Raw genomic sequence first — 25,264 nt, 5'->3', positions numbered from 1 at the left:
TAATTTAAAAAGTACTATTTTAGGTGAATATAGTTTGAACAAATTTTTTATCCCTCGAATAATCAACAGTTCTAAAAAAAAAATGTTTAAAAATCAAAAATTCAAAAATAACATATAAATTAAAATAACTGTTTCGACTTTTATAAATGTAAAAATATTCTTTTACAATTTTTAAAATAGCCTAAATTAGTATGGAAAATAATGTTTTCAGTTTAGGTGTTAAAATGCATGTGTATTGTTGTAGGTGTGTATATTTCTATTTCATCATAAATTATTAATAACGGAAAAATATAATTAATATCAAGGCGGAAGAATATGTGATGTTTTAAGGAAAAATTAGGATATTAATTGAGAAGAATAATTGAAATATCCACTTCTATATATTATCTTTTTTAATTTTTTGAAACTTTAAATGGTGGTAGTTTTAGAAGTAGAAAACTAGTAATATTAGATCTGATAGTATGATCTAGTAATCATATTAGATTATTTTTCTAAGATTCTAATTATAGTTATATGTTATAATTCTGAAATAGTGCTCTCCAATTCAAAATATGAAACTTGGAATGTATTATTTTATAATTATTATATACTTTTGTTGGAACTAAACAGTCAAATGTGTTAACCACTAAGTGGGCTGGACGGCTCCCTAAACTTTTCAATTTGACTCACAAAACTGCCAACATTCAACAGGTCTGAAGGATGAATGGGACTCCATAGAGGAAATGTTTTAGTGTTCATTCAGTAACGAGTATCGTATCGAAGGGAAGTTACGAGGGCATCCTTGATAAGTTAAAAACATCAACCGTATCTTCCACCGCCCATTGAATTACTCGTTGCCTTCGTTCAGTTCCGGAGTCAGCGTTTTTATCCTATTCAAGTAACTGCGTTCTCCTTTGCAAAATATATCTGAATCCTTCGAATTATGTGTACAAAGTTCACCATTTCTCAAATGGTCAACAATAAATCAACGAGTAGAAACGTAGATGGGATATGAATCGGATGTTTGAAAAATATATGTATATTACAAAAGAAAAAAATATATAGATAAGATCCATTAACTCACCAACGCTGACTCACGCAGCCGTTCAGTATTCTTGGAACCTCTCATAAAAAATCAGGCTGATAACTTGACAGCGGACTCTTCCAACTGGGTCTTTTTAGCTCAATAATAATTCTATCAAAAATTTAGTAACTGAAATCGGTAAAGTTTAAAGTTCAGGCTATTTATTAATTTTTGAATTATAATTATTTTAATATGTTGACCTCTGTATTTGTGTATTTCAACGTATTTATTCATTAAATTATTCTATTTTATTAGTACTATATTTTTTTTTTTTTTTTTTTTTAAACTTATTTATCCATTCAAGTGTTTCCTGTAACCCAGTTTTTTATTATATTTTCCTTTGAATCTATGTGTTAGTCGTATTCTCGTAAAATGTATCTATTTGTTTGTTTTTGGTAAACTAATCTACTGCTGTGACTATGAATGATGGTCTGATACATTGCCGTCTAATATTGAATTAAAAAATTGTGAAATGGTGAAATTGGAGGAGCAGAAATTAGAAAGAAAATAGGAATGAATTGAAACATTTGTATTTGTTATACAGACCGAAATTGATTGTAAAAGGAAACTGTAGGGGGAAAAAATTGTTTATTATATCTCTTTATATCTGATTATACCATGTATGTGTAATTTATATATGTCCGATTACGGATTGATAAGTATGCTGTGTGAGATAGCAACCTGATGTATTTAGGCAGCATAGATAAATAAAGTATTTCTCTCTTCTCCTGTTTATTGATCTCAGCAAATAGGTCTCATGCCTTCGGAATTAGTTAATTCTGTTTTATAAATGTGAATTTCTCCGATTAAATAGTCCAAGAGTCGACGAGTAGAAAAAAAAAAATTATTCATCTCAGTTTAAATTATTTTAATGTAAATTATACCGTTTAGAGTCAAAATTAACAACTCTGTGCCAACAATGGCAGTTGGGAATAGCGGCTGTTCCAGGAGTTATTTCAAGTAAAAAAAAAAAAAGTGCATCATTTTCTATTGGAAAATAATTCAATTTTTACCAAGACAGAAGATGTTATTAAAAAGTCACTATTGAAGTATTTAAGGTGTATCGCTCATTTTTCATTCAGACCTTGAATCTTTAAAAGAACCTAAACACTTAATAAAACTTCATAACATTTCATTTAAAGTAGAACATTTGTTGTTTTAAATACTATCTCTGATAGAGCTTTTGATGTTCATTAGTTCTCGAGATAAAATTTTCAAAAAGCAACAATTTTTTCAAATAACCAAAAAGTGAGTTTATTTTGACGAATATCATGGAAACAGCTGCACCTACGAAGACATACGTTTTCAACAAAATGACAGAAGATTCAACTAGCTTTAATTTAGATGCTAATAGGGCCGTGTATTCATGGAGTATCGTGGAGACCGATAATCCAACTCTACATCTCAATTGGGAGCTAATATATATCCATAGGTCATTCGTAGGAGGTTCCATGGTGTTTGCCAAAATTAATTCACAATATATCGATTTTTCTTCGAGAAAAAATGTTGCATTTTGAAAACTGTATCTTGGGAACTAAATTATATAGTATATCTCGGGGGCTCATATATTAGCTAATTTACTCTACTATAAATGAGTTAAGTAAATATCATGAAAACAACTCCAAAGAAGATAAATGTTAACTACTTTGTTCATTAAACTAGCTTTAATTTGGGTGCTAGGCAACATCTGTATGTTTGGTTCCTGCGAAACAGTTTTAAATCAAAACACTTGTCCGAACAACTAAAAATCAACCTTCTTTTAAATTATTTTGTCTAATATCACAAAACTATTACTCCTACGAAGATGAACGTTATTAACTACTTTATAGTACATTCATATGCTTTTAATTTGAGTGCTGGCAGACATCTGTATGTTCTTGTAATTATTTCTGAAATATATATTTAAAGAATCAATATTAAAAAGAAATCAATACCTACTGATTATTTATTATTTTTTATATGAAATGTTTCTTTTAAAATTTTAATACCTTAATTTAAATAATATTCTTCAAGTTTTTTAATGTTATAGGGAGCACCAAATAAAAAAGTATTTTTTTTTAACGTTTTGAAAAAGCCGCCAGATTGTATTTACCCCAACAGTGATAGGCATAGTTATCAATTTTCACTATTACCTATGTAGTTTTCGATAAGATTATTATTAGTTAGGGTGAAATAACTAATTATAATAAACTAAAATTTTTTTTTCCGCAAGTTCTTCAGTTATCTGATACAGAAACTAAGTCAAAAAGGTTGGAATAAAAATAAGTGAAAATAAAAAAAAACTTAATACAGTAAAATGAGTCGATTGATACATTAAATAAAAATCGGATCAAATGCTGGGAAAATTTGTAAACACGTTCGCCAGGTGTCAGGAGCGCTGAGTCACAAGCTATGTCCTAAGAGAGAAAGTTAAATGAAATATCTCTATAACGGGAACCGACTACGGTAGAATCGATATAAACTTCTTATATCGATGTATAAGAAGGAGATATTCAAGTCGATTTATTTTAAAGTGTACATTACTTATTTAGTATAAAATGTATGTCAATAACTGTGGTTTAAAAGTTTAAGTTTTAGCCATATAGGTGGTCCCAATTAGGTTAGTTAACCTAAAGAAGAATTAAAGTTAGAAAAAAAGTACATTAATTAAAAGTTGTCTACAGTCCTACATGTATTATAGCAACAAAAATATAACATTAATTATTAATGTTTTTTAAATTTACTTTTTTTTTTTTCTTTTTGAACATGAGTATTTATAATCGATGTTTATTCGCATTTTAATTATACCTTTTGCTTATTTTTACAGAATGCAATCTTTGCATGTGTACCAAAAGAGGCTTTAAAAAAATGTATGTCTATGAAATTTATTGTCAGAAGTTAAAGAATTTCATTCCAACCTTTAAAACAAAAATTATAGTTATTATTCAGTCAAAACAAATTTTATTAATGAATTACTCAAGAGAAAGCGAAAGACCAAAAAAAAAAGAAGTTTATAAACTATAAGATTTTTTTTTAAATAAAAAATGAGATAAGTAACTTCATACAAACATTCTTGCGAAAATTTACGGGTACCTCAATGTGCCTGTTAATGTATTGGACCATTATTAATTTTAAATTTAATTTCAATCATATTTCTGAACAAATATGTTAGAAGAAGCCTTAAAAGTCTTTCCTCGTCCTCAACGCTCTTAACTCAATGCGTCAGCCCGGACGAAGACCTGCTAAGTAGGACGAAACGTTAGTTACATTAAATTGTTTATTTATTATTTTTTACCTTTACTGACCGGCACCAGGATTATGTTCCTATAAAAATAGGCAAGTACGAACAATCTTTTTTTTTTAGTTAGAGCGAAAAATCCACACGCAATCAACACTGATGACGATCTGAATTTAGGACGAAATGTCGACACAAATAAAATACAATGGATTCTATAGCTAAGTTTTTTTTTTTAAATCGTGCATCTACCTAGTACTGGTAATTCAGTCCTGGTTCTGGTTCAGTAATGAGAATAGGACGTTACAATAAGATATAAGAGAAGTATCAGGGACATGGATGAGGGAGGCCTTAGATTGCGGAAGGGAAGACCATCCTCGAGGGGGAGATCTCATTGACTTTCATCGACACTTCAGCTTTCTTTTTTTCTGTCTGCCACAGCCACTGCCTTTTAGATACACAGTGTTTTACTTATTCATAACGCGCATTAATAGATTGATAACGAGACCCCTCCTATATTCCAAAAAAATCTATCGTAATTTTTGTATATAAAAAAAAACTTGAGTTTCGTATCAAATAAAACATGGTTCAAAAATGGTACAAAACGTTTATTTTTAATTTGTAATAAAATGTTATCATTGTTTTTTATTGCGTTGTCAACATGTAGAATTTTCTATTTTTCATTCATGTTAAATATTATAATGAAGTATTACTAATAAATTGAAAAAATATGATACATACATAATAAGAGAACTATAATTCGTATCATAAAATTGAGGTTTCTTCAAATGTCCAACAGAGTTGTTGCATCTAAAGAAACCGGAGTGCATTTACACAGCTCGAGAAAAATACTGAAGTGCATTCTTGGACTGATTATGATAAGTGGAGTATGGCCTGAGGCCAAAAATGCCGAGCTATATGAAGAATACCGAGATTGGTGTTTTACCATTTGATAAGCATTGCAGCATTGAAATAGATTAACTTTTTCTGAGGTTGGGAGGTCGGAAAGATTTTTCAAAAGTAAACAGTACAGGATCCCAGCTCATAGAAAGGTTTTTATCACCCTTAACGCGGAAACGTTTTACTGGAGATTATACAACTTATTAATTAGCTAAATAATTTAGTAAAGTAACGAATTAAGTTGTTTTCCCCCTATAATAGCCTATAATCCCCTTATAATAACTCTTATACGGCGTATCTTAGCGGAAATGTCATGGTATAACCAATTAAACAGCAATGAATTCTGCATCAAATGAGCGAGCGCCATAACTTATTTATTCGTTCAAATAATAAATTAAACAACATTGAACTTGTGCGTCGTGTGTTATTATACAAAGTATTCTTTAATTGGTTTTATTGTAAATTTTTAAACTAGGATACAATGTTCAGGTCAAAAATGTCTAATATATTATTTTATCGAACTAATTAAATTCTTAGTGACTGTTTTCGAAACAACAAAAATGTGTTCCTGTGGTAAGTTTGAATTCATACAAAGGAATATGCCTCAATTATGAGAAAAATTTGAAAAAAAAATTACTTGAACGAATAAGATATGTAATTCATTTGAATCATAGTTCAATTTTTAACTGCTTAATTTCGTTTTCGCTATTTAAGTATAACTTCAACATAATATTCCTGTGATCGAGAGGTTACGAAATGTTTTCAAATCGCTCACTTTACTCACAACCGGAATTATATTCTAATAAAACACCTCTGCGCATTGTTCACGTTTGAGCCAGGCAAATTCCGCAGAAAATGAGAGAGTCAGCAGGTTGCCTCAACCTTTTAGACATGACGTCGCATCGTCTGACAACGATAATCTAAGGTCAATGCCACTTTTTAACAAACCGGTCAAGTTATGATTAAGTATAGTTCTTATAGTTGGAAAAATAAGAGCATGTGAAATCAGGATGAGATTTCTTCGTATAGATATCTACGGAGCGATAACATTTAATTCAGCAGATGGACATAAGTAAGTAGTAACCTCGAATTTTGGTATACATTAAATATCCAATATAATTGGATAAACATTCAAGTTAGTATTTGATATTATTTTTAAATACAGAATACTTCGTAGCAAAATAATGCTGTGCCATATAAAAATACATGGATAATATATATATATATATATATATATATATATATATATAGAGAGAGAGAGAGAGTTTACAGACAGAAAATAACGTAATCCATCACGTTTTATATACTTCTCTCTATATAAAAAAGATAATCATGTGTAGATAATGTTATTAAAAGTATAATTCCTATAATAATAAAATAATTATGTATTATTATTCCTATAATGAAATAATTATGTTTTTATTTTAATCATATGGTCTACACTTTTTAAGGAAATTACGATTTCCTTAATGTGAAAAAAAATTAGAAATAAAAATACAATGTTCTTTATCCATATTAATCCAATATTTAAACTCTTCTTAGAATTCTCAAAGATAGTGCACATTATCCCTCACCCCTCTTCAACATTATATAACTCACTTTTTTTTTTAGTAATAATATGTCAAAATTATAAGTATAAGTAATAAAAATTAAATTTATAACAAAAAAAAATCTTGATTGGTCAGTGAATTACAGCAGAAAAATAAAATAAAAATTAATTGGATTAAAAAAATTATATTTTTATTTTTAAATTTGATGACCTTTCAGGCAATTTTTTTTTTTAAATATTTTTATTTTCTTGCAAGTTTCCAATCATACCATTAAAATATATTTTACTCCAACAATTTCGATTTTATCTGTAAACATTTCATCTATGTGCGTGCAAATGGTGTGGCAAAAATGCACTGATTTGTTTCACAAATATAAACGGGGAAATACTTCGCTACGGTAAGATTCGCGTCATAATTTGTATCAAGCTTTGGTTAATCACATAATAATCTTTAATGGTTATGGACAGTGCTTAATACCATAATAATCTTTAGTGGTTATTAACAGTGGTTAATCACTTAATAATGGATAATCCTGAATGCACTCATAAGTCCATTTTTCGCAGACATAATATCTAGTTCAAAAATCATACTATATACTTTCTCTACTTTATTTACAAATTTATGGCTTTTAATGGTGCAAAGTATACATTCGTTCACTATAATTTTGAGACTTCCCTTATTTATTATAGAATATAAAACTTAGTAGTGTGCTGTTCGTTCACATAAGTTGAAGTAAATAAGTACGATTTACTTCAAAATTGCAAATTATTAATTTCAAAGCAAGTATTAATTTTAAATAATATAATATTCAAAATGGACGTGATATTAGAATCGGTGATTTAGGTAGGTATTTATAAAATAAACTCTAGTTTTGAAACATTTTAATATCTTTTATATATTATTATATAGACAAATCGTAAATTAACTCTTTGGTTAAGAACTAAAAGCAGTTATTTTATAGGTGCCCTTTAGATTTTAAGAAAACATTTAGCAGAGAGAGGGATCCATTTCTAGTCATACTCGTGAACAGAAATGGAACCTCTTCTTCGTTTATCTTCACAAAAATTAACGGACACCAATAAGAACTCTCTTAAGAGTAAAATGTACTCTTCCAAACATTGTTCCTGAATATATTGTAGTATGACATATTAATAAAATAACATAAAAAATACAAAAACAAATCATAAAATAAATATAAATGTATGATAATTTTAATTGATCTAAAATCTTACTTTTCTTAAACGTGATTGGTAATCTAAAAGAGGCCAGAGCTGAAGATAACGTGTTAATATTCGATATCATGGCTTAGTCACCTGATAAGAGGAAATCGATTTAAATCTTAAACCATTAAGAAAACGATTAAACAAATCCAATATTGCAGCAACTCTTCCTGAGGAGAAATAAAGGTTCAATCCATAGAGTGAATAAAGAATGTGGAAAAGTTTATGAAATGAACAATATCTTCTTTAGGCACATGGGCATGTTCATTGATGAATGAGGTGTTCAGAAGGTCTATAATTCCCCCTAATATTTATGATTTATCTTAGTCTTCGATCTATGCATGGATTAAACAAAGACTGAGATAAAAGTTTATGAAATGTATTACAATTTCTCATTTATAAACACATAGGCATGTTCATTGATGAATGAGGTGTTAAGAGGGTCCATAATATCCCCTAACCTTTGACATATGTTCACATTATAATTAAGTTCAATTCTTCGGAACGTCTTTATTTTTCGGAAGACATAAAATAGAATTGTTAGTGACGGGGAGTTAAGTTACGACCATAACTCGACCACCTTGTTGAAGAAGAGCCTTGAGCCAGAGGTGAGTTAAATACCTGAGGGCCGGGTGTTGGAGCAGGTGTCGCCCCACTCCCACCTCATTCCTCTCGGTAGTCGTTCTGGAACCATTGGATCTCATCGTCAACAACTCTCACTAATAACCAGTCGTTTAAACTGATTCGTAATTCTGAATTACATAATTTCGAGACAGGTTATTTAAGAACCAAAACCACTGGGAGTATTGGGAAAATAACTATTTATCGAAATATAATTAATAAAGTAATATGCATATATTTTATATATTGAAATTTGACTGTCGAAAAAAAAAAAAAAAAAAGATTTCTAGAAAAATATGATAAAAAACCTTAACAAACTTATAAAATTCGGGCTAGTTGAATAATGTTTTTGGTTTCTACTTATAGTGGCTGTGGCATCCCAAATGTCCATTATATACAGGAAAACAAAATTTGTATGAGTAATTATTAAAAAAAAAAATTAAAGGAACTTCCAAGGTTTTTTGAAAACGCGGTATTTAAGCCCTCTATAACTTTCATTGAGATTATGACGTTCCTCATAAAACAGGAAATCATTTAATCAAAACCGTCACAGTCGTTTGTGAGAAAATCGAAAAAAAAGGTGTAAAATCGGTTATAATGGCACTTCCGGTGAGTCAACTATCGAAAAAGTTACTGTAAAATACAAGAGAGAAACCTGTCTTAAATACTTAATTGTGGTTCAGTAGGACTTTTCGTTTTTGAGCTTGGAATTTACACACAGACCAGTTAGCAAAAGTTCTTTATTTGGACTCATTGGTGACACTGGGATTACAGAAATATTGATTCTAATATAATATCGATATTGGAATCGATTCAAATATAGAAATTAGTACAGATTTCAATACAGCCAGTAGTATTATTTCAATATAGATATTAGGATCGTTTCCGATGTGGATATTTTCTATAAGATAAGATTTAGATATATTTCGTCGATGTATCGAACAACAATTTCTATATGTTTAAATTATCGGTGGAATATACATCGATCATTTTTTGTCTACAGTTAAAAACAAACAATAGCTGACCAGTGACGTTGTAGATGGATCCAGTTACAATTATTTGTATACTTTTTATATAAAGCCATATTGACATTATAATGGATTTATTGTTATTATATATGTATTAATACGGAAATGGACTGTATAATCTAAAAAAAAAAGAAATCATATATAAATAAAAAATTAAAATAATGAAGAATATGGAGAGTTGCCGTCAAATGAGAAACAACTATTTATTTTCCGACTTTCGCTCCTCTTAGCAGAGGCTGTTCAAGTTGATAGATTTGGTGCTATCAACTAAATAAATAAAATAAATTAGTTCACAACACTAAAATGTAAGGACCACTAAAAGGGTGAGAGTGGAGCTTTTTTCATTTCGTGGCGGTCCCACGAAATGAAAGGCTTGACCTTCCACTATGATTAGAATAGGTTGGTCGCCTCCAAATAACCCTTCTCCCCGTATATCAGAAATGTCCAGGAAGGGGTCATAAAAAAAAAATATTGATAAACCTATGATAATCGATTGTCTGTAAGCCTATTCAAAAGTAAGGCGGTTTCATTAAGACTTAAATAAGATAAAATTTCCTGTAGCTAAAGATGAAGATGGGTATCGAGAAAATTGAATCGTTATGGGAATTCCCAACATAAAGAACTAACAAAAAATTGGAAGAGATTATTTTTTTTACACAACCGATTTCATGTCGAGACAACCTTCTTTTATACATGGATTTTGACTGATATTAAAAAAAAAATTATAATTGGGTAATTAACATATTTCAAAATTATACAATAGTTTATGGCATAAATAATTAAAACAATTTTCTCCCCTTTACATTCAATCATTAAGAGCGTTTTTTACTTATTCATTTCATTCACTATATTCAGTCGTAAAAAAATTAAAACATTTACTAACTAATGCTCAGTTGTATCTACTCTTCAAAAATTTATGAGACAGCAAAAAAAGTCTAATATTTAAAAAATAAAGACATTTGGATCAAAAATATTAAAAATTGCCTTCTGATTTACAATTACGTGCAAGATCTCATTCGGACTTCATGAAACATTTTTGGGGTTCAGATCGAAGTATGCATTAAAAAAAAAATTGATAATGATAATTAACCTGTAAGAATTTTTGCTGAAACATTGATGGTTGTTGTTTTAATTAGATTGAATATTCCTATGTGTGCCTATAATAGATTCAATGGTTTTGCTAACAGATGTTCGTCATCACTCAAGGTTATACAGGGACACATTACCTGTTTTATTTTCGTATCATCTAAAGGTGTACTTCCTAGCAGGAACATGTAATTTTATAAACTAAAACCTCTAAACAGTCATCGATTTTAACCAAGTGAGTTTGTACATTTTCTGGATTTATTGATATGACCAAATTCAGATGGTTTGGCATTGTCGGAAAGTTTGGTTTTCTCAATTTCTGATGAAAACAATTAAGGGTACATTTACTATATTTGAAGGCCGCAAAAAGGTACTAAACAATCGTAAACACATTGCCTCGTATCTCAATTTAAAATTTACCTATTCTAGTCTGACATGAAGAATTTGGTATATTTTATGGTCATTTGATGATATATTTTACTATCATTTTGATATCATGAACATTTGAAGTTGAGTTCTTTAGGATCTGACAGATTCCCAAGAATTATGGAAGAAATTATGGTCAAATGGTACTGGAGATATTTAGACTAAAAAAAATTATTTTTTGTTTTTGGTTTATTTAATTTTTTTTCCGACCTACTGTACTTGAAGGGATTGCATTTTTTTTTTTTACTTATCAATTTAAGCCTCAGCCCATTAAAATCTAATAGCTCATTTTTAATAAGCGTAAAAAAAAATGTTGGTACAAAATTAGGATAGAACGTTATTTTTAAACGTTTGATTTCCTTTCGGCTCCAAGGGGCGATTGAAATGAAAAGACGCGTCCCATATTTTTGGATGTAGAACCAATACAACCAATTTGGTTAAAATCGGTGCCACCCTCAGCGTCCTCCCACAAGTCAGTGAAATGTTTAAAATCTGCCTTAGGCGGAGTATTTAATACAAAATGTTAACACTAATTACTGAAAAATAATAAGTAATATAATATTGAAATATCAAACAATCAATAAAGGATTGTTTTTTAAAATTTAAATATATCAAAATGAAAACTTCAAATAAAGTTTTATAAAATATGCAGATTCGGAATGATCTGCTATTGAAAATATCACAAACAAGTGTCGACGCAGACCGAAGCCCGACGATGATAACCTTGGAAATGCATGACGCAGAAACCACTTGCTGGCGATCCTTGCTAAATTCTAGTAGCACACTTTCCAAGGACGGTTACAATCGGAAAGTCGATACATCGAGTTTTAATTACAGTTCCATAAATGTATTGAAAGAAGATTGAATTCCATGTTTTGTACAATTTTCATTAATGTTGTCTAGAGAGGAGGGGGAACATATTTTTTCCAAGAAGGAGATCAACAATTTAAAAAAAAATTAATTTAAAATACATGTACTAATTTTGTATAAACAAATTTAAAAATCACAATATATTTATATATAAAGAACAAGCATATTCAAATATAAAGTAACTAAGTAAATAAAGTAAACAAAACTTGCTTTGTCGTAAAAATTATAGTAGAATCATATTATTTCTGTGGAATCGCTAACATATAAAATATTTAATATTGATTCTAATATAATATCGATATTGGAATCGATTCAAATATAGAAATTAGTACAGATTTCAATACAGTCAGTAGTATAATTACTATGTAGATATTATGATCGTTTCCGATGTGGATAAGTAAGATGTCTATAAGTAAAGTAAAGTTCAAATAAAAAAAAAAAAAAAAAAAAAAAAAAATTGGAATCCTGAAATAGAACCGGATGCGGGGATACGATAAGTAAAAAATGTATACATATTTATTTTTTTAAATCTGATAAAAAACAGATTTTTTAGACCCATTGGTGAGAAAAGAAATAAAGAAAACAGACTCATTTAATAATTATTATAGTTTACAATATTTGCAGCTAATTAATAATTAAATAATTTAATTTAGAAATTAAAATCTAATGATATTTGTGGTTTAATCGCAAGTAATATGATAATTATTTTATTTTATAAACGAGGAAAAGATGGTTGGGGGTGCGGTCAATGAAAAACACAAATAAGTTCAATTAACCTATTTTTAATGTACACATAAAAATAGGTTGATTGAACTTATTTGTGTTTTTCATTGACCGCACCCCCAGCCATCTTCTCCTCGTTCATCATCCACGGTCAACTATCTCTCATAATTATTTTATTTTATATTTAAAAACCCTTTTAAATAGTATTAAGTCATTTAAACATTCATATAATAACAATTGTATTAAAAATTTCAGGATGAAACAGATAAGTTTACTTATTCTGAATCTATTTCCTCTTCACTTTCCCAATTTATTGTTTACTTTAGTACCGACTAGGCCTTTAAACTAATTTAAAAGGGTGAACGAGAGATGTAGTTTAAGCAAGTAATCCATGATGCTTAATTAATTAAAGTTGCCTTTTTGTTGAGTGGTATTCCTTGCATGATACATGACCAAAACGATATAGATACAATATTATTGGGAGAGACAAGACAAGTTGCTGAAGCCATAGCACAAGAAGAAAAAGAAGGAGGTAGGTGCGGTCGACACTGCAGACGGTGGAGGCTCCGTGGCGCCTTGCAGATGGGCAGGTGTTTTCGGCCCGGGTCGCTTTCCTTTCAAAGGTACGTCAGCTCTAGGTAGGAGGGACTGCTAATTGCGACTCGGGGTCCACCAGGTACCTCATCAACAACAGTATGCTATGGCCTATCTTATCGGTCAGCGAGTACCAGCGAATATTTTAGAGATAAACAACATTTAACAATGTAGACTACATAAGGATTTATAAATTGGAAAATAGTTAAAAGTGTAGTCCAGATACCAGTTTTCACTTGACAAAAATACTATAAAAAAATAAAAAAGAGAATCGAAAATAGTTATGGAAAGTTGCTTTAAATAGAGTAAGAGGTGTCTTATGAGTGTCTGAGCTCAACAGTCCTCTGAAAGAGAATTAAATATCTCAAAAACTACGAATGTTGCAAACTTTTTATCCATTTTGATCCTGAAGGGGCAATTTATTTTCTTACATCCTATAAAATAATTTTCGAGAAAATTAAAAACAGTTAAAACTCCAATCGTTCTTTATTGATTAATTAGATGACGTTTTTTGCCAAATATAAATAAAATAGACTGCCGAAATATATTCATGAATACGACAAGAATGTATAATTTCATGAAATTTAGTTCTGGATTTTCTCTTTAGGGAAGTCTGGTAAGTCAATTCATAAAAATGTTTTGAGGTTAATAAACTTTCAATTGAATGTAATTAATATTAAATTATCATATTACAGTACAACGTTTCGGGACCACTGTCAGACATGAATATGGGACAGTGGTCCCGACGCGTTGTACTATAATATGATAATTTAATATAAATTACATGCAATTGGAAGTTTATTAATCTCAAAAAGTTTTATGATGAAATTTAGTTTATTATCAAATTGATGAAATACCAACGCAAGGAATTAAATTTGAAATTGGACAAACTAGGCCCGATACCTCATCTGATTATTTAATATACAATCATGAGTCTTTTAAGTGTTTTTAATTTTCCTATAAATTATTATATAGAAGAATTTCTTGCTCCCTAGAAAATAGTGGAGGCCATTATTTTGATTTTTTTAAAACTATTAAACATGCCCCAAGCTGAGAACACATCTCTGTAGACTCGATATTTTTCTAGATACAGCTTGTTCAAAATTCAGCAAACCTGCCAATTTTTAGCTATTTTCATGTTTTACCGCAAACAATCGATCTTATACCTCCATTAACCCCTCTAAAATGGTTCAATGAAGTAAAATATTAGTAGATGTATTATTGGGAGGAGATGGCTGAGTGGGTTCGTTCACATTTCACAGCACAATAATAAACTTTAACCTGTTCGTCTAGGTACCATCACAAACAAGATAAAAAAGGATCTATTACTCTATTTGATGCTTTTTATCACAGTTAATGGCTTTAATACGGTTCAATTAATTGTATAATGAGTAATTAACTACACAAAGCTTGTCATCAATCACGCTCATAACGCATCTGTTTAATAAATTAATAATTATTAATTTTAATAATTAATAAATGAAATAACTAAAAAAAGGTTGATCTTCCACATTAAACTGAACATAAAATACTCAATACTGCAAATATTTCTGATTAAATATGTCTATATGTTTGTTTCAAAATAATATGCATAACAGGCGTGCAATATCAAAAATAGAGGTTATTGTAGTGGTCACCTACGATATCAGTTTATTTTTGCTAAACATTTCGAAGATTATAATTCAATTTACTAATGCAATAAAATAAAAATCGCAATACGGACCAGGAATGAACAGTTTCCCAAATCAAATAATATGTTCCAAACCACAGCCTTCCGGAGAAACGGGATATTTAGCGTAATCAAACTCCATCATGAAGGCTGACTAACAGCTCGGGGAAATGTTATCTGCTACCGTTCTAATAACCAACAGTCCTCAGATAATTCTCAATATTCATACTAACGTAACTTACTATTTTAAATACTAATGATATACTCAGTACTATAAATAAATATACTAATTTCAGAATTAGAATCCATCTTATGTCAGTCAAGTAGAAAAAAAAGTTACAATCACTCGTTCATACCTGCTTTCCAAAAATTCAAAGGTCGAGAAAAAACAAGTCTATCCAATAAAACTAAATTAAAAAAAAGTACTTATCAGATTTTTATTTATTTTAACTAACAATGAGTTCCAATTAAAGATTATTAAAATCTTCTATAATAAAATAATAACGATTTCTTGTAAAATTCAATATGATTTCTTTCTTTTTATAGTAATAGGAATAACACCCATGTTTGACAGTAGTATATCTCTTCCCTTCAGTGCTTAAATATTCATTTAGTGCTTTAGCCAATAGTAAATTAAAATATAGAAAAAATATCTACTATTCTAAATAGTAAAATTAGAAAACGGATCAAAATAATATAAATAAGAAATGAGAAAATAAGAAAATGGATAAAAAATATCATGTTAAGTTATGCTCAATAATTTTTTATCTGCAATTTAAGTTCGAAACCTCAAGATCATTATTATACTGTAAGATAATTAATGCTATTTTTTATGGAAACTAGATCCTCGCTGTCATAACACTATCTTAAGACTTAAGAGGGAACTATGCACTAAGGAACACAGGGGTCAAAGTGAGTCATGTTCACAGCATTGTATGTGGAACCAGATAATCACGCGGACAAGCTGTAAAGATATCTCCAGGCAATGAAAAACCTAACATTACTAAGCAAAAACCGAATAAATATGGGATTTACTAGACTTTTATTTTATAGGTTTATTAAGAGGTATATTTATTATTATTTTTATTAGAGCATAACCGTACAAGATGCAATGCTTACTAATGTATGAGTATGCCCTCACTCGTTCGCCATTTATTTATTCTTTTATTATTATTTTGTATTTATTCCATGTCGTAATAAATTTTGTGAATTTAAAAATTGAACTATTATTGTCTATCAATTTATGATGTGAAATATATCAATATAGTGCATACTGTTGCATTAAGGTACAAAATAAAAATCTCATAAACCAGAATGTTTAGCATAATTCAAGTTTGTTGAATAATTAAACTTAATTTTAGGGCATTACGAAGAACCTCAGCCTTAGAGAATAACAAACAACATCAGAGTAAAATTTTTAGCTAGAATGAAACGATTTACTTTCTTTATTCCAGATAATAAAATAAGATTTTAATCAAGCCCAATGAAAATTTTAACAAGAGTAATCAAATCACATTGAAATAGGATTTAAAAATTGATCGAATGTGAAAAAATTTTTTTTTTGTACGACCGATATAAGATTTCATAGGCATATTAAAAAATAAAATAAAACTATAAATTTGTTGGGATAGATCTTTCTGATAAGCCTATAGAAATCAAACTAAACCGATTTTCCCCCCATATTGTTGTATATTTCAACTAAAACTAGGAAAAACGAAACAAAAAATAATGTATTTTTTTTTATTCACCGGTTGCAAAGAATAGAGTTATACAAGGCAAGTAATCATTCTGAAACTATTATTTATGAACTTATAAATAATACAATATTTGTAGTTATCGTGATTATTTTATTTTTTGTAGTTATGTAATGTAATTAGGGATCGGAGAGAGTTCTGTACAGTTAACTAAATTACTCAAACAGGAATAAGCTGGTCAATTTTGGTCTCGTAGCTCTAGAATGTTTTCATATATAAGTTACATTGTAGTTCATATCAAACATAGCACTTTTATAAAATTATCTAATAATATATTATAATTTATAAGAGGGGTATTATAGACATTATTTATAAGAGGGATATTATAGAAATTATTTTAGTTTCAATCTATGAGAGCTACTATGAGTGAATAGAGACGGGCGGACGCGAAGAGTTTATCAGTCCAGTGAACTCGAGCTATCGCCAGCTGCCTCCCTTAATTTTTTTTAACGAGCAATTTGTGTGTCAACAGAGAGTTTGTTGTTTAGAGGCTGTGGGACCGTCCGATTTGAGCGAATAACTGAAGCTGATTAGGGCTGGAGCAGATTGCGAAACAGCAAAGAGTCAAAAAACAAAACTTATAATCGATCTAGTCTGGACTATTCCGAACTAATGTAATATTTTTTAATGACTAGCCATAATGTAATTTACCCTTAGCATTAATGGCTATCATTGTCAAAATTGGATGATAACAAGGCATAAAGGAATATAATGAAGAAAAATAGTTTAAGCCTGTGGTGATTCAGCATGTTCTTCGATAAAATCTATGGACCGGAAGAGCCACTTTATAGAATAGACTTTCAACATTTTTTCGATTTCCTCATTCCTTTTAAATATTGGTAAATAAATGAAGGTGTAGCCCAGATATCAGTTTTTCACATGACAAAATACTCTATGCTAAGAGAATCGAGAATCGTTTTGTAACATACTAAGTTGCGTTACATGGAGCTAAGTCAGATCTCAAAGTTCTCATCCATTTGGATCATGAAGGAGCGATTTTACGACAAAGAATACTCGGTTATTTTTTTAAAATCCTATAAAATAATTAATGAAAACAAAAATCTGTTCCACTACAATCCCTGAAGGGTTAAGGATAAAGTACTTTGTAAGGAAGTACTGTTACTAGACCAACGGTTGTGCAAGGAGGTAATTCAGTCAAAATCACACTCGACTGCATGATATTTACCCTATGAAAGGCACCCAATTTATGAGGTAAAGTACCCCGGGAGGGCTCCAGCAGATTAAAAATCTTCAAAATTCCAATTATTCTTAATTACTTGATTAAATTACGCTTCGCACCCTTTTTTGTCTATTTCAAATTAAATTCCTTGTGTCAACAAAAAAATACTGCCGAAATATATTAAAGAATATGACAAAAATGTGGAATTCAGTTTATCAGCAAATTGATGAATGTACCAACACGAGGAATTAGAGTTGAAAATGGACAAAACTCGGACCGAAACGTCATCAAATTAATTAATAGAGAATAATTGGAGTTCTGAGGGTTTTGATCTTTGAAGCTCAAAACAGCTCTAATAATTTTGATTTATCTCCGAATGCCATTGCAAAACTAAATGATCAGCTGGGTATTATCTTCACTGAAATAGTTTAATAGGGCTTTAATGACGAACTAAAAAAAATCTGCTTCTTAGGTAATTTTAAATTTGTTCATTTAAAATGATTAACCATTTTGCGTTGGTAACAGTAATAAAATATCTAAAAGGATTAATAATTGAAATAATTAATTTATATTAATGGAAAATCAGCGTGTCCCAATCTCTCGCAGTCATGTGAACAAAATTTGATCGTTCCTCGCACCTCGAGAAACTATAAAATACCAATATTTATAGCAACAGAGAAATAAAAAATTTATTACTTGAATTTTTCGCCTGTGGTAATAACCCAGACTCATATTGCAGGCTCTCGTGGTTTACTATAGGATTCCCAAGTCATGCTTCTTGCGCCTATTCAGCGTAGGGCGACTTAATAGTACAGAAGTTACAAAAGGTAATTGTAACTTCATTTCTTAAGTATCAAATTACAGTAATCGTCACTGAACACCTTTTTGAATTTACGTTTCTCTAATATTGCTTCTATTTTCAAAAACTAGCAAATGACCAGCATATGATATGGGAAACTTTTATCTACATTCATCAAGGAATTAATGGAGAACAATAACTGTTCTACTCATTCATTAAAATTTAATCACGTGAAAAGATAACTTTGAGTTCTTTACCTATCAACTGGGTTCAGGAGAAGAAAAGAATGGAAATATTCCTAGTCACCTTTGTCAGACTTCACTGTCAAGGAATGGCATTCTTAAACCTTTTCCAAGGGACAACGAGGGTATTCCAAGTATGACCTTCATTATAAGCTTAAAATATTTGAGGGATCTCTAGGTAGCAAGACAGATAGCCATAAAAGATCCTAAAATGTCGTAATAAAATGTTACCCATCTCTATACTTCCATATTCGGTCCGGCCCAGTCTGTCTCCATCAATAATCATTTTAACACTAGTGTGAGAGTGGTCAAGATCTATGGATCATGGTTGACTTAGAACCTCTATGTCCTTCCCGGAGCAGATCATCCATGGACCTCCAGTAAAACATCTTTATGTCTTGAGTAACCACATCACGTTTCTCGGTCAAGATATGCGGTATAAGATCTGCACCCCAATTACTTAACGTTTCAGACTGACTAAATAATCTAAAACAATTTCGTATATAGTGTTTCAATCATGGCAATGCCTTACTATCTTTCAGCTTAGATCATATGTTGGGGTTGAATAATGAACTTGTTTCTTAATTCTAATATTAAACTACAAAAGAATTAAAGTAATACTATTTAAAATTTATTTTTACCTCATAATTTGTGCCATTTTTGTCTGACCACTAGGTAATTAGAGTAAATGGACGAAAAGGGTTATGCTCTTCAAGAAACTTGTATCCATTTAAAAATGCTTACCTAAAAAAAAAAAATTAATAAATTAAAAACTCCTTAATTTTAAATTCAATTTCTAACTAATCAATACATGTAATGAATGGTTGTAAATATAATATTAACAATAAAACAAACCTTAGCATAAAAATAAATCATTAATCGTATATTAATTTTCCATAAATAAATTTTCTTATCTAAACTATCAATTGAGCAACTAATTTCTAAGGCACTTTTTCAATAACTGTAAAAATATGAAACTAAGCCGTGGATAATATTAAATACGAACTTCAAAAATATATTGCATGGATAACCTGTTAATTCCACAATACATTCTGAAAATATTGATTGCGTATTGTTTGGAAGATTCAGTGTTGACATCAGATTAAAATTGTATACTTCACGAACTTTAGTTTGTAATTTGAAATGATGAAATAAGAGGACATTCAAAGAAGTAATAATTGTGAAGATTTATATTAAGTTTTGAAATTAATGAAAAATGAATGTTTTAGTTTCCACAATGGCGAATTGAAATTAATTTAGAGTTAATTTAGAGGATTAATTTAAAATGATTTAAAATCTCATAATTCATTCTTATTCTGAAAATTCAGGCACTTACAATTAAAAAGAACGTGCATTGCATTGCTATAACTTATATCATTTACATAGTAGGTAGATTCCTCCAAAGATTAAGTCAACAGTACAGGAACAGTACTTTCTTAAAAAGTATATCTTTTCAATAAATATATAATATGGTATTGACTAGACTGAGAAGTGGACACACGAAACTCATTCTTACCTTACCTCAAAACAAACTCTTCTGATATGACAGTATAGCAATAACAATTTGCCAATTAGCCGTATCTTCTAGGAATATCTCTCGCCACAACTTATTAGTTTAGATTAAACTCGAATACATCAACCCTTAATGACGATAAAAATTAGCAGTGATGCGGCGAGAGGGGTGCATTGGGATCTTATGGGCTCTGCTCTACCCCTCACACGTGGGGAGTAGAGTGGGCTCAGGGATCCTCAGGTCGATTGTGTAAATATTTTATATAGGAGTGTACATGTGACTAGAGATTATTTTATTTTTATCATCACTTTATTTATTTTTTCATGAACATAGTTTGATTATGTTCGTTTTCTTTATCCTTCTGTTTGTATATATTTTAAGAGAGATTTTATTTATTTGTATGTACTTTTTTTTTTATTTCTTTCATTTATTTATTTATTTTCATTTTTACTTTATGTTAGTATGAATCATTCATCACTATTACCTATTGCCCACAACAGTGTGGCAGATTGTAATATCTATCAATAAATAAAGTTTTAAACAGAAAAAAAAGAGAAAGAGACGATAAAACAATAGAAATTAGCATTTAATAAAATTACATAATTTACTGTCACAGATATGATCGAACCTACGAAAAATAAAATTTTAAAAATAATAAAATAAATATAAGCATAAATAAATGGTATTGATGACCAGTAATGTTAAACAATTAAACAAAAACAAACGAATGAATTATAATTTTTTTTTTTGTCTCTTAGGAAGCACGGGCAAGAACAGTCGGACACGTGACTAATATTTTTCGACCTGAAATTACAAAAAAAAAATAGAAATTCATTGAAATTGGTGTTCCCATATGTCCCATTGGTGTACCCCCTTCTAGTAGCTTAGTTCTAACACCTTTTGATCGTTAAAAATGTAAGAAGTTTTTTCCATTCCAAAGCGTTTACAGCGCAGGCTCCAAAAAGTTTTTGACAAGCAAAAGTGGTCGTTGGAACAAACTACTAACATTCTTTTTAAAATAAATTTTAAATATGATTTCAATACTGCTAAAGTGACTAAGTACGACAAGATTATGAAATATATAAAGAACAGTGAGGTCTATAGATAGACATTGATACATGCATATCCATAAGGCTATGGCAGTGAAAGCGGAGGCGCCGCCTACGTCAGAGGCCCCTTCTTACATAAACGTTCCCTACTCCTCGCCTAGCGCTCACCTGCGTCCGTCCACGTTAATATGGCTTATAGATTAGATTATAAAGAAATATTGTTACTGTCATCGCGTATATCCTTGAATATTTCATCAAGGTAACATGAGTGACTTATAGATTAACCAGTAAATATTTGCTAGGTATTAATAAGGAAAACAATTTTTTTCCCTTGCGGAATTTTGGTCGAAATTAAGTCTGTATTTTTCACTATACATTTATAGTTTCAGCTGAAAATAAAACCTTTTAAAATTTAACAACTTTGGAGATTTGAGAATCTTCTCCAAACCCGGAATAATGTAGCAAAATATCAACTCACTTAAGTACTAATATTTAAAATCAAGTTAAGTAGATTCAAAAATCTCAAAAAAAAACCTAGTAGTAAAACTGCTAGCGATAAGAAAAAAAAATACTTCTGAGAGTTGAATATATGAAAATAGTTAATCTTAAAAATGTAACTGGGATCAAAAAACTTTAAAATGACCAGTATCTTTTATATATAAGTATAAATAATACAATATGTTATAAATATGTTTAAATTTTTTTAATAAATATAGATTATTTTAAATAATGTGGGTTTAATATGGTCCAAATGATTTTTTCTTCAATCATTTTAATTAATATTTAATAAATAATGTATGTTAATTACATAACTATAAAAATTATAGTTATAATGTTGTTAAGTTTCGAAATTCGTTAAAGGTATGTGAAAAGTACAAGAACAAAATAGTTTGGAAAAATCAAAAATAGCTTATAACATATTTAAGGAAATAGAAATATTTTTACTTGATATATACCAGCTTAAAGGAAATCTCGTGTTATTTCATTACCATTTATAATTATTGATTAAAATTACAAAAATCATTTTTAGATCTATAATTCATCTGTATAATTCTAAAAAATGTATTTTATAATATGGTTAGAAAAATTAAAATATAATATAGTTATGAAATCTGGTCAAATTCGTATGGAACTTGAAAATTTTACTTTTATATGTTCCCTACCGGAAATGGAAATGGACAATTCGGTTTGGATACCAAATGATGAGCTCACTGTATGAAAATTTTGTTTTGGCTTATTTTTAAAAATTAGTTATTTTAACTAATGTTATAAATGAAAAAAATATATACATTCCCCATTTTTGTAGTGACTGTAATTGTGAATTTTATCGACTAAAATGGCTTTATTCGGTACCAAAACGATGTCAATTTTTGATTTTAGAATTCATTATAACTAATAAAACACGTTTTGAATGATTAAGAAAAATAATTTTCTAATTTTAATTATGAAAATCAACTGCCAACTACAACCACACCATAATAAGCTACAGATGGTTAAAAAAGGGGCTTTAACCATCTGTAGCTTATTATGGTGTGGTTGTAGTTGGCAGTTGATTCAATTACGGAAGAAATTAGGTAGTGCGATCAGTAAAGAAAATAGAGTAGTAAGTTCAAGTTTTTTTTATCATAGGCCAACGTTTCACCTCAAGTTTAAAATCTTTATCAGTAAAGTGGATGTTGATTGGTTGAGCTATCATTATTCATTATTTTTTTCTTTTTAACCACGTGAAATGAACTGATAAGTTACAATCATAACATAACATATATATCTGGTATAATTTCACAAACAATGAAGAGCGACGATTAACAAAGGAATTAAGCTTATTTTCTTTATACAATCGCTCCAAATTCCCACCTAATCGTCGTGTAATAAATTATATCAGTGCTAAATTAAATATATGATTAAGATACTTATATATCAGTTGTACTGTTAATCAATAATAATAGAATGTCATTAAAATTCAACACGATATTATTATTTGATGAGGCTTTTTCTTTTTAGACAAACAAAGGAGAAACAAATAATAATTCTGACTGAATTATGAGAATAATCCTTAATAATCTCCTGCATTTGTGTTGAACGTCATTAAATAAAAATATATGGTCAGGAATTTTTACACCTGTAACTGTTGCTTACAATTATGATAGAAAAGTCAATGCTTTCGACCAGATGCTTCAATGCGAACTGATAGTAAACCAGCATAGGGATCTAAATATTACCATACATACTACTAAAATGTAAAATAAACTATCCTGAAAGTTTGAAAGTAGACTAATTATCAAAATTTTATGTGCTCAAGTATCCTTAATTTGAAAAATATATATATTTATAATTTTAAATGAATCAAATAAACATAAAGTAGCATAAGTTCATAAACACCAAATGTACAAAATAAAACAACATTATTATTCTTCCTTTATAAAAGGTAAGATAAAACTCTGTGAATGAAATCATTTGTAATCCCAAGGTTTAGTGCAAAGATAAACATTTGTTTACTTTTAAAATGATATTTCGAAATCAAACCATTCGATGATTCCTGACCCATACACTCGACGATAAGGAATCATTTCTCATTGGAGAAAAAACGATACCAAAGAATGATTAATCGCTATTATTGGATAAATTTTTTGAGGTAATGATAACCTATTGGACATCCTAGAGTGCCTTTGATAATCATTAAAAATCATCGTAAATAAAAATAATTTAAAAATTCACTTTTGTATTAATACTACATAATTTTGTACATTTCAGTGATTTCCTTTGATTAAAGCTCACAAGCAATTCTATTCATACTGATGAATGTGTACTGCACATAACTTCTATTTTTGGTCTATAATATATAAATAAATAATAATTAAAATAAGAATTTTTCATGTTCTTAATCATTTCATGCATACATTTCATTATTTATTAATTAAGCACAGAATAAACTAAAGTCAGGAAGTACTAACTATGTGCAGATAGTTCTCAAACCACTATATATTGTCTTCAAAAACCTACTTCGAGTGTAATTAAGAATATAGGTAACTTGTAGATAGTTTCATGCAAACTTTAGGTAACTTGTAGATAGTTTCATGCAAACTTTAGGTAACTTGTAGATGATTTCATACAAACTTTAGGTAACTTGTAGATACATTTATGTAAATTTTCAAGCAAACATTCACACAATGTAAAGAATTACGTCACTTGAAAATAAAGTGATACAGGTGTATTTAAGATTATATGTAGCTTATAGATAGTTTTTGCAAATTTCTACTTTAAAACAAATACAGTAGAACCTAACGTAATAAGAATTTTATTATGTACTTCTTTATATATCATTTAAATAAATAAATCATACTCAGAATAATGTAAAGTCGAGAAGTGAAACTGTATTTTCATTTAAATCAGTTAGTTTTAATTATACTTAATTTAATTGAAAATATATTCCCAGATTAACTTGCGGTAAAAAGAAAATATATAAGGATAAAAATATAAAAATAAAGAAAATATACATATACAAATACATAAGTAAAGTGTTGAGAAAACACTAAAGATCATTTGTGCACAAATTCTAATATCTGAGAAAATTTTCTAAAAATTATTTTAAATTGCTGTAATAAATTTAATTTCATCATATTGGCCATTTTCAAAGGAATGGGCTTTTTTTTTTTTTTTTTTTGTTCAATTTTTCAGAAATATTAAAATATAAAATACTCCAAACAGTTTGAAAAAAAAAAAAAAATTGCTCTATTGAGTTTTGATTGAAATTCACTGTCTAACC

The 25,264-nt window shown here is 29.1% G+C and overlaps 1 protein-coding gene across 14 annotated transcripts in view; it reads right to left on the bottom strand.

Moving 5' to 3' along the window:
• shn (schnurri) overlaps positions 1-25,264 on the bottom strand; it is a 206,277-nt gene that overhangs the window by 23,338 nt on the left and 157,675 nt on the right. For 3 of the 14 annotated variants that reach the window (XM_067045847.1, XM_067045848.1, XM_014432203.2), the window contains exon 2: positions 19,581-19,683. The exons of the other annotated variants lie outside the window; for them this stretch is intronic. The gene's annotated coding sequence lies outside the window, so the exon portion shown is untranslated. The remainder of the gene's footprint in view (positions 1-19,580; positions 19,684-25,264) is intronic. 14 annotated transcript variants of the gene reach the window in all.

The sequence above is a fragment of the Halyomorpha halys genome, unplaced genomic scaffold (assembly GCF_000696795.3).
Source record: "Halyomorpha halys isolate HHAL.00 unplaced genomic scaffold, Hhal_1.1 Scaffold1035.1, whole genome shotgun sequence".
In the NCBI taxonomy this organism is placed as follows: domain Eukaryota; kingdom Metazoa; phylum Arthropoda; class Insecta; order Hemiptera; family Pentatomidae; genus Halyomorpha; species Halyomorpha halys.
This window is presented reverse-complemented; position numbering and strand designations above follow the sequence as displayed.